Here is a 12,082-nt window from a genome sequence, read left to right on the forward strand (position 1 = left end):
TTACTAGTATGTACACTGAACATAAAGTAAATGTAAAATATCATGCAATTATTAACCCCAAGAAAAGTAAAGTTTTAAGAAAAAGGATACATAGTCATATTACTTAAGCTACCAATAAATAATATTTATAGACATTATAATAGAAGCTTTTAATACAGATTTAATCAAGAATATGATAAAACTATAGCACAGAGAGAGAAAGAGAGCCAATGAAATCTCAGTGCTAAGCTTCTAAATCCCTAAAGAGATGAAAGCTGAAAGTTAAAAAAATCAAGATAGTGTAAGTGTGTTATTTTTAAACCTGGAGATGAATCCTCCCCCAGACAAAAACACAACAAAACAAGGAACTGAAAGTGGCAGCCTCTGAGGAGTGGAACTTGGGAGTGCAGTAGAATGGGTAGAGGATTACTCTTCATTCTTAAAAACCTTCCCACACTTTTTGACTTTTTAAACTATGTATACTTATTACTTCAATAAAAATAAAAAGTAGTGGTTAGTAGATATCACACAGACCATGAACTATTATCTTCTCTAGCTGCTCTGCCAAAAAGATAAATACAGGCTCTGGGCTGGAAGTGGAAAGGAAACTGAAGCCACACAGAATCTGGACCTTTATTTGGCCTTTGCTTTTGCTCCAACAGATAAAACGAAAACAAACATATTTGTTTTCTAAGCTCTAAATTGTCTTCTTAAAAAAATTATGTTCACCTTATTAAATTTTATCTCTAATGTAACAAAACTGAATTAGTATGATTTAATTGTTGTCATAAAGAAAAATATTTGAGGTAAATAAGTTTTTTTTATTTAAAGAAATGCCAATTTGACATCCCAAAGGAATTTATCTTGTTTACATTAAAAATCTGAAATAAAATTCCTTCTGGGTAAAAGATTTCAGCTTAACCATAGGAAACTGGCATTTTTGACATCCAAAAATGGAAAGGTACTCAGGAACAAATCACAGCATACTCAATCAGAACTTCAGGGCAAACAATTATCACCAGGGTCAGTCCAGAGCCCTAAGACTCACAGGATTTCCATGCTGAACATTAAGACTGACACAGTGACTCCAACTGAGCATTTCCAACAGATAATCTATTGTTACATGATATTAATATTGTATTTAATATAATTTTATATTTAAATATTAAATATTATTATATTTAATATTTATGTTCATTATATGGATCCTATAAACATTTATATGTTTATATGTTATGTCTATATATTATAAAATGTAAATACACTAATTAAGGGCTTCTTATGCACTAGAAAAAAATGCTTGTAACATGTTTGATTCTAGAGCCCCAAGTAGTTTACAGACATCTAATTTATCATTATAACACTATACACAGCTGCATAGCATGTCAGTATTACCCAGGAGACATCAATATATCTTTGAAATGCACCAAAAAACAGCACAACTAGCATAACGTAGTTATAATCAAAAGAGCAGTCTAAGGACAAGATATGCGTATACCAGCTCACACTAACCATATTGTGAGCCTTCCCTGGGGTTTTCTCATCAGTCCTGAAGAGACTGCTAGGCCCAGAACATATGCCCTAAGTAAGCCAGGACACTAAGAATTATGTCCAATTATGGACAAGATACATTGCTTTGCTTCAGTTACAAAGGGACATTCCCAAAAATGGGACATTCCCATTTTTGTGTGAAAATGGGCATTTAGCATCACTGCAAAGAGGTAGATTTTAAAATATCACACACTGTATAATTTTGTTCTCCTAGCCCAGTACACACACACACACACACACACACACACACACAAAAGCCTCTCCTTCCTCTGCCACCCTCCTTCCCTCTCCTTCCCAATTTCCCCGCAAGCCTCCTGCTCTTTTTCTCACCTGACCTCCCTCCTTGCCTCCCCACCAGTTCCAACCTCCCTCCTTCTCCCTTCACCTCCTTCACCTCATCCTTTCTTCATTCCCTCTCCACCTCATCCTTTCTTCCTACTCTCCCATGCTCCCTCCTCCTCCCTCTCCCTGCCCCCACCATTCTTCCCTCTGTCTTCCTTCCCACCTCTCCTCCAAACACACCCTTCCCCCCACACACACATCCACTATCTCTACCCTGACACATACCCACTCTCTCTACCCCCACCCCACATCTACCTACTCTCCCTTCCCTCTTCACTATCCTCCTCCCCACTCTAATTTTATTTCTGGAAATGAAAATCAGTGTCTCCTTTATGTGAAATGTTTATTTGAACTATCTGGAGGAATATAATAATCTGTGAGACAAGGGACTAGCCTTTTCGTCTGTTTTGGGACATATTTTGGATATGGTGAATCCCCTAGGAGTTTACGTAAAACCCAAATCATATCTCACCAGAAACATAACTCTCTGTTCTTAATTACTATAAACTTTCTACATTGCTGTTAAAATATTATCACATCATTAATGTGTGGAGGCGGGCATTTGTCTGGGGTAACTGGAATGATTCTATGAAGTTTAGTCTTAGCTGTCTATCATTTTCACTTGAAAGAATTCCAAACATGTTCTTGGTTTATCTCACAACTACAGTCATAAGCCCCTTCTCTTTATCGTGCCACTTTATTCTAGTACTAATTTAGTATATACAGGCAAGAAAAACATTTCTTTTCTATTAACAGTCTAAATAATTCCATGTGTACATCACCATAAATTATACTTTTACAAACTCTAAGCAAATACAATATGTATATGCATATGTGTGTATATATATGTGCACATATATGTATGTGTTTGGTTAAGATACATATGCATGTATGGATATGTAATATATATTTACATATATACATATATTTGGATATATACACATATCTACATATATGGAAATTTTTGTTCTATACATGCATGCACATCCATGTGCACACATATGTATCTTACTTAACCAAACACATTTCATTCCCCTAACATAAAATTTTTCCTTCTGATTGGCACACACAAAAGTAGCAGAAATGTAAATCCCAATTCCCTTTCTGTCTGCTATCAAAACCAAGAGAAGAACATAAATTACATACAGTAACCACACCCTCAAATCTGAAACTTTCAATTTTTAATACACATACAACCATAACTGGAGAAGAGAAATAGGGAGCAGGGTCAGCTTGCCGATAAATTCTGTAAGAGCTGCAAAGAATGAGCAGAGTCTATAGGAGGCCTGCTCACTTACTCTATGTAACAAACTCAGATCTGTGTTTTACAAAATGTTCTGGATCGCCTGCAGTTGGATATTAGTTGGAGCTTTTGTAAACACACAGAGTATGGTTTGTGGGCATGTGTTGATTAATACTGAGTGTTAACTTGATTGGATTGAAGGATGCAAAGTATTGATCCTGGTGTGTCTGTGAGGGTGTTGCCAATGGAGATGAACTTTTGAGTCAGTGGGCTGGAGAAGGCAGACCCACCCTCAATCTGATGGGCACCATCTAATCAGCTGCCAGCGAACATAAAGCAGGCAGAAAAATGTGAAAAGGCAAGACTGGCCTAGGCTCCCAGGCTACACCTTTCTCCCATGCTGGATGCCTCCTGCCCTCAAACATTGGACTCCAAGTTCTTCAGTTTTCAGACTTGGACTGGCTCTCCTTGCTCTTCAAGCTTGCAGACAGCCTATTGTGAGACTTGTGATCATGTAAGTTAATACTTCACACACACACACACACACACACACACACACACACACACACACATCCTATTAGTTCTATCCCTCTGGGGAACCCTAACTAATACAGATTTTGGTACCAGGAATGGTTCTAGAGGAATAGAATATTAAGGATGTTCTTTCATTGGTTTTGGGGTTTCTGGAGTTGGCTGCTTAACATGATTAGATCCAAAATGCTAAGGACTCTACTTGTAATAGTATGGAGAACACTGACATTAGTATGGAGAACACTGTAATAGTATGGAGAACACTAATAGTATGGAGAACACTAATAGTATGGAGAACACTGGTATGAACTCTTTAGAGAGTTACACAAAATAAATACATTTGACACTCCTAATTCACCGCTCATGAGAGACAAAGACTTTAGTGACTCTACACAATACCTTTGATCATATGTGGAGAACCAAGGAACATAATGAAGCTGGTTGGTTGCTCCTAAGTTCAGTGGACAAACTGATGAAAGAAAATGATGAACTCAGGGATTCTGTCTCCTGGTTTCAGAAGCTGAGGCTCAAATCTGCTAAGATTACCCATAGTGAATGGCTCATTTCCTGTAGAGAATTATGGGGGGACCATGATGAAGCTGAGGACACTGAGTTTGAAAACTCAGATGAAACTTTTGCCAGAAGAAACAGCTTCCCCATCCCCAGTAGTGGCAACATCCCCTCCCTGACCCATGCTGCCATTAGCCTTTCCACCTTTGTCTGAGGAGATAAACCCTGTGCTGCCTGAGGCAACAGGGATGGCCTCCCCTGAAACAGTTGCCCAGAAAATGTTGATTCTCCTCAGGAGCCACCTCTAACACCCCTGTTTACTTCTAGACATATAACTAAAGTCCTGGCAGGCCTCTAGAGGTGAGGTTGAGATTGTGACCCAAGAGGCGGTACGCTACACTAGAATAGAACTGCTTGAGTTCTCTAATCTATATACACAGAATTCTGGAGAACAGGCGTGGGAATGGATATTAAGGGTATGGGAAAATGGTGGGAGGAACATAGAGTTGGATCAGGCTGAATTTATTGATTTAGGTCCACTAAGTAGGGACTCTGCTTTTAATGTTGCAGCTCTGGGAGTTTAAAAAAAGTCTAATAGTCTATTTGCTTGATTAGCTGAAATATGGATTAAATGATGGCCCACTGTGAGAAGGCTGAATATGTCTGAACTCCCTTGGTTTAATGTAGAGGAAGGGATTCAAAGTCTTAGGGAGACTGAGATGGTGGAGTGGATTAGTAACTAGACCTACTCATCCCAGCTGGGAGGGTGCAGAAGATATACCCTTGACCAATGCCTTCTGAAACAGATTTGTGAGGGCTGCACCTGCATCTCTGAAGAGCTCTGTAATTGCTCTTCTCTGTATGTCAGATCTAACAGTGGGAACTGAAGTCATTCAACTACAAAATTTAAATACAATAACAATAATTGGATCCCGATGTGGCAAGGGCCAAGTGGTGGCACTCAACCATCAAAGGCAAGGTGGGCCTAGCTACCGTAATGGACAACAGAGACAAAGCAGCAAACAGAAGAGTCTGACTCATGCAGAGCTCTGACATTAACTAATTAATCACACTGTTTCTAGAAGTGAAATTGACAGGAAGCCTAATGCGTTCCTGCTTAATTTATATTAGCAGAAAACTTTTAGGTCAAATGGACAAAAGACTAATTTAAATTATAAAAACAGAGAATCATGGTGCCTCAATCCATTTCCAGACTGGAGCCAGTTTACAGACCCAGAACCCCGTGAGTGAAGGAGAGACTGGGTCCCCCTGAGGAAGCACCCCACTTCAGTACCGACAATCTATACTGTGAATATTCCGCCCATGCTTCCCTAAGGAGACCTCTGGCTTTGTACCAGGTTAACTGTGCATTGGGGAAAGGAAAATGATCAGACATTTTGGGGACTACTGGACACTGGCTCTGAGCGACGTTGATTCCAGGGATAAAAACATCATTGTGGTCCTCCAGTTAGAGTAGCAGCCCATTTATTAAGTGACCTGAAAGTCTGCCAGTTTTGAGTGGGGTCCAGAACAGGAGAAGGCTCTGCAACAGATTCAGGCTGCTGTGCAAGCTGCTCTGCCACTTGGGCCATATGACCCAGCAGATCCAATGAGGCTTGAGGTATCTGTTACAGACAGGGATGCTGTTTGGAGCCTTTGGCTGGTCCCCATAAGTGAATCACAGCAGAGGCCTCTAGGATTTTGGAAAAGCCCTACCATCTTCTGTAGATAACTACTCTACTTTTGAGAGACACCTCTTGGGATATTACTGGGCTTTGGTGGAAACTGAATGTTTGACTATGGGTCAAGTCACCAGGCGACCTGAACTGCCTATCATGAACTGGGTGCTTTTTGACCTACCTAGCCATAAAGCGGGTCACGCACAGCAGCATTTCTTCATCAAGTGGAAGTTGTATATACGTGATCAGGCTTCAGCAGGTCATGAAGGCACAAGAAAGTTACATGAGGAAGTGACTCAAGTGCCCTTAGTCTCCACTCCTGCCACCCTGCCTTCTCTCCCCCGGCTTTCACCGATGGCCTCATGGTGAGTTCCCTATGATCAGCTGACAGAGGAAGAGAAGACTAGGGCCTGGTTCACAGATGGTTCTGCGCCATATGCAGGCACCGCCTGAAAGTGGACAGCTGCAGCACCACAGCCCCTTTCTAGCAATCCCTGAAGGACAGCGGTGAAGGGAAATCTTCCCAGTGGGCAGAACTTCGAGCAGTGCACCAGCTTGTGCAATGTGCATGGAAGGAGAAATGGCTAGATGTGTGATTATATACTGACTCATGGGCTGTAGCCAATGGTTTGGCTGGATGGTCAGGGACTTGGAAGAAGTATGATTGGAAAACTGGTGAGAAAGAAATTTGGGGAAGAGGTATGTAGATGGACCTCTCTGAGTGGTCAAAAACCGTGAAGATATTTGTATCCCATGTGAGTGCTCACCAACGGGTGACCTCAGCAGAGAAGGATTTTAATAATCAAGTGGATAGGATGACCCGTTCTGTGGACACCATTCAGCCTCTTTCCCCAGCCACCCTTGTCATCACCCAACGGGCCCATGAACAAACTGGCCATGGTGGAAGGGATGCCATGGTAGCAGGGATGGAGGTTACTCATGGGATCACCAACATGGACTTCCACTCACCAAGGCTGATCTGGCTATGGCCACTGCTGAGTGCCCAGTTTGCCAGCAGCAGAGACCAACATTGAGCCCTTGATATGGTACCATTCCTTGGAGTGATCAGCCAGCTACCTGGTGGCAGGCTGATTACACTGGACCTCTTCCATTATGGAAAGGGCAGAGGTTTGTCCTCACTGGAATAGACACTTACTCCGGATATGGGTTTGCCTATCCTGCACACAATGCTTCTGCCATGACTACTATCCGTGGACTCATGAAATGCCTTGTCCACTATCATGGTATTCCACACAGCATTGCCTCTGACCAAGGCACTCACTTTACGGCTAAAGCAGCAGGGCTGTGGTTTATGCTCATGAAATTCACTGGTCTTACAATGTCCTCCATCATCTTGAAGCAGCTGGATTGATAGAAGAATGGAATGACCTTTTGAAGTCACAATTACAATGGCAACTAGGTAACAATAATTTGAAGGCTGGAGAAATTCTACAGAAGGCCATGTATGCTCTGCATCAGCGTCCAATATATGATACTGTTTCTGCCATAGCCAGGATTCATGATTCCAGGAATTAAGGAGTGGAAGTGGAGGTAGCACCACTCACCATCACTGCTAGTGACCTACTAGTAAAATGTTTGCCTCCTTTTCCCACAACATTACATTCTCTTGACTTAGAGGTCTTTGTTCCAGAGGGAGGAACACTGCCATGAGGAGATAAAACAACAATTCCATTAAGCTGGAAGTTAAGATTGCCACCTGGACACTTTGGGTTCCTCCTATCTTTAAGTCAACAGACTAAGAAGGGAGTTACAGTGTTGGCTGGGGTGACTGACCCAGACTATCAAGATGAAATCAGTCTACTACTCCATAATGGAGGTAAGGAAGAGTATGTTTGGAATACAGGAGATCCATATACATGGTTGGGGATTGAGGTGTTTCCAATTGTAATGATACACACACACACACACACACACACACACACACACATATGTGTATCCTATAAGTCTGTCCCTCTAGGGAACTCTGACTAATACAGGGCATATTGAGTTTGTGGAGCTTGCATGATACACAGATCCAAATGCCACATAAAACTTGCAAATATGCTCAGGACAGGCTTAGGACTGGACACACAGATATAGGGGTAGTCAGTAAAGAAGTGGTCGGCCTGGTACATTGGCTCATGCCTGTAATCCCAGTACTTTGGGAGGCCAGGGTGAGCAGATAACGAGCTCAGGAGATCGAGACCATCCTGGTTAACAGGGTGAAACCCCATCTCTACTAAAACTACAAAAAATTAGCCGGGCGTGGCGGCCCGCACCTGTAGCCCCCCAGCTACTCAGGAGGCTGAGGCAGGAGAATGGTGTGAACCTGGGAAGTGGAGCTTGCAGTGAGCCGAGATCGCGCCACTGCACTCCAGCCTGGGCGACAGAGCCAGACTCTGTCTCCAAAAAACGAAAAAAAAGGAAGTGATCATTGAAGCCACTGTAGATAAAATGGAGGGTGAACTAAAGACATAACTCTAGAAGACAATTCTAATTGAAAGTTAAATAAAGGAGGAGAATAAAGAATTAGCAAAAATGAATGACACAAAGGAATCCAAAAATAAAGAAGAACAAAGTCAATGAGGGTGCCAAAAAGACTGTATCTAAGAAAGTATGGCACTTAGCAAAGACTCAAAAAATATTTTTTGAGTGAATGAACAAAAATGAAAGGAATACATTTCGTTAAGTAGGCAGAATATAAAATGCTACAGAGAGGTCAAGAAAATTAAATCATAATAAGGGTATAGATAAAAATACATAAGGTTGGAAAATGTGCCCATCCTTTGACTTAGCAAGTGTGCTTCTACGGATTTGTTGCGGAGCAACAACTATAAACATCAAGATATTTATCCATAGACATTTATAACAAAAACAAAAACCTACATGTGTAAAAACAGAAAATTGGGATTCAATCATGTACTGGAACATTATTTAATCCTTTAATATTATGACACAGATTAATATTTATAGGTGTGAATGGATAATTTTAAACACTTAAGTAAAAAAAGGAAGTCTCAAACAATAACACTCCTATTTTTCAAAAAAAAAAAAATCTGTAGCTAAAAGTCAAAATATGAGCATAATAGGGTTACCAGTGGTTACCATGAACAGGTAGGGGAATGAGTGTTGCTTTCTCCTTTTGTTTTCAGCATTCTTGAATTTTTCTATGTAAACAATTCTTGTTTGATTAAATTAGAATTTTGATTTAGTTACTGATGTTTTCAATCAGTAATCGATCGTTTTATTTTTATTAACTTAAAAAATAAATTCTAGATATGCACATACATGTATGTATGTATACATGTGCATATAAAATCCAAAATGTGGATGGTTTTGTCATCATGTTATATTCTCATTTCTGATATTAAAAAAAGATTACATGAGGTAATTGTGAGATTATTTCTTATTACTAAGGTTAATCACATTTAACTCTAGTTAGCAACTGGGTCACTAGAAATAAATAATTTGGCGATTTGCTGTGATGAAATACTAACATTTGGCTATGCTTGCTACTTGTTAAAATAACCAAACTGCTTTTAATTACACTAAAACAAATATGAATTTTTTTAAAACAAATATGAATTTTTAACTTTTCATATTAAAGTCATCTCAGAGGTCAGACTTTTTTCACAAAGAAGCTAAGGATGTATATGTTCTCACTATAGTATATATGTTCATTGTACTATATATAAAATTTACTGTTGGTGGGTAAATATAAAATAATAACAAACAGCAAATGATTAATTTTAAAGGCTATTCTGTAAGTATTGACTCCTGAGTTTTGTTTTTAAGAAAATTAACAATAAATGGGCCACATTATAGTTTCAAATGAGCAAAGAAGAAATAGGTTTTAGGAGAACTATATTAACATTTTTAAACCATGCTAAATTTTAATATATATTTAACTAAGAGTTACTATATAAGATTTAAGTTGTGTAAACTAAGTACATCTTTAGCACTGAAGACCAAAGTTAAAAAAAAAAAAAAAAAAGCTGCAATTCTACAGCTTATAATAAAACTTAATGTGGTCAGTTTGATATAAAGAAAACTATTAATATTAAATGATGATATAATGTTTCCCCATGAAATTTACAGCTTTTGTATTGAAATAAAATGTCCAAGAAGGAATATAACATTCCTCTAAACCTACTAAAAATGGTTAAGAAAAGTTGAAGCTTCTAAGCCTTGGGCAGTATCGAAAGTTTCCAGGCAACTGTTTTAACCAATCAGCAGATTTAACAAATAAATGCTAATCAAAGAACTCAAAACGATCTGTCAATGTGGTAGACATGAAAGTAGAAGAAAATAATATTCCCTTAGGAAACTGAAGTTGTATTCAGAAAGAAGAAATAAATAAAATATTAAATCTGTGGAAAGGACCAAAAAGGCAAGAGACATACAAAGAGAAGACAAGATCAGAATGGGCTATAAGTAACTCATGGAGCAAGCTTTGTGTTGAAGGATGGGTTGAATTTGTATAAGTAGACAAAAGCAAAGACAGTAGTCAAGACATAAAAAACAAGCATAGAGGCAGGAATAAATGCTGTTTTGTCCTTGAGGGAGATAAGGAGTCTAACCTCCTCGGAGCATTAGTTCAGGCTAAGGAAGGGTAGGAACTATTGTATACAGAAGGTAGAGATATATTAAGGTAAGTCACACAATGGTGTCCAGAATTTCCAGTAACTTAAATGATAAAAGATGGGCGAGAGCTTTATAAGAACGTGTTTCTTTTCTGCCTTAATTACCTCAGATTCTTCGACTAACTTAATATCTTACTCTTCACTAGATAACAAGGTTAAAGAGAATGAGCACCACATCTGATTCACTCATCATTGCATCCGCCATACTGGCACAGTCCATAGCTCAGAATGTGTGTTCAATAAATACTGGTTGAGTAAAATATACAAGAGTAAATTTTAAAATTGTAAATCTTACTGTATAGTCATCATAAAAGGCACTTCATATGTTAGGTCACTACACTGAAAAATGCAGATTAGTTTATTGTTTAATCACCCTCTTGGGGAGGGATGAAGATAGGGTCTCTGACGAATCATGGTAGGTTAGAAAATGGGCAAAGGAACTACTTTTTCACACAGGTGAGGACAGGGGACGTGGGCAGTTGACAAGAGCATGAATGTCTTCATCTATCACAGTAGAGTTGATCAATACTGTCCAAAAGTGAAAAATCATGCTCAAACCTCTTGAAATGTTTTATATCATCTTTTCTCTTTACCTTAGAGGAATCGCTTAGAAAATAAAGACCCCCGGAGCGAAAAAACAGTCATCTAAAATTCAGCAATTCCTTCAGTCTCACGCTGGGGCTTCTTCTTTTTTTTTTTTTTTTTCTATAAAATTCAGTTCAAATTTAAAGTGGCAACTGTACTATAATTCTATTTTTATAAAAGAATTTATTTTTATATATCTGTATATCTTTCTGTCTGTATATGTATAGAAAGCGGTCTAGAATGATTTACCAGTGTTAATAATGACAGTTTTAGAATTATAAGGAATTTCATTTCATTATATTTAATTTTCTGCATTGGTTAATTTACTTATAATAAAGATATATTGTTTTAAAAAACAGAAAAAAGTTATGATGACTTTCAAGATTAAGCAATTAAAGAGATGGTTGGGTCACTTAACGGGATAGAAATGAAAGATTTATTTTGTTTGTTTTTGTAGGAGGAGGTCTCCTACAAAAAGGTCTCCCAAAGACCCAAGAGTTCAATTATAAACATGTTTAAACGAGAAATATATAAATTGAGATGTCAGAAGGCAGGTGTATATATAGGTCTGGTAGCTGAAAAGAGAGGTTTGGGCTAGTGATATAAATGGGGGCATCTGCTGGCATATAAACGATATTTGAAGGCAAATGTTTAAGTGGAATAAATTAGGAGTATACAGGAAATATACAGTATACTGTATACTAATTTCTAAAGTATACAGAAAGCTAGGATCCTTGGACCTGGGCCAAAGACTAAATCCTGAGCATTCCAACATTCACAGTTTGCCTAGAGAATGGGAAAAAAAAAAAAAAAAAAAAAAAAAAAAACTGCAGCAATAAGAGTGTGTGATAGCACAGAAATGGAGAGAATTTTTCACAAATATTTTTCATATTTTTTTTCACAAAGAAAAAAAAATATGGTCCACTATATCAAATGCTACTGACAGTTGTAGTAAGATAAGAAAAGAGAAGAATGCACTAGAATCATCAGCGTGGAAGTTACAAGTGATATAGCAATGA

The 12,082-nt window shown here is 38.5% G+C and overlaps 1 protein-coding gene and 1 long non-coding RNA gene across 6 annotated transcripts in view; both read right to left on the reverse strand.

Moving 5' to 3' along the window:
* The window catches only part of LOC105465516 (TBC1 domain family member 32), a 227,177-nt gene that overhangs the window by 105,254 nt on the left and 109,841 nt on the right, over positions 1-12,082 (reverse strand). The window lies entirely within an intron of this gene.
* On the reverse strand, positions 4,336-9,441 carry LOC139363288 (uncharacterized). Its single transcript, XR_011623322.1, has 3 exons — positions 6,992-9,441; positions 6,017-6,085; positions 4,336-5,781 (listed from the first exon to the last, which is right to left on the reverse strand). It is a non-coding gene; the product is annotated as an uncharacterized lncRNA (long non-coding RNA).

Source organism: Macaca nemestrina, chromosome 5 (assembly GCF_043159975.1).
Source record: "Macaca nemestrina isolate mMacNem1 chromosome 5, mMacNem.hap1, whole genome shotgun sequence".
NCBI lineage: Eukaryota > Metazoa > Chordata > Mammalia > Primates > Cercopithecidae > Macaca > Macaca nemestrina.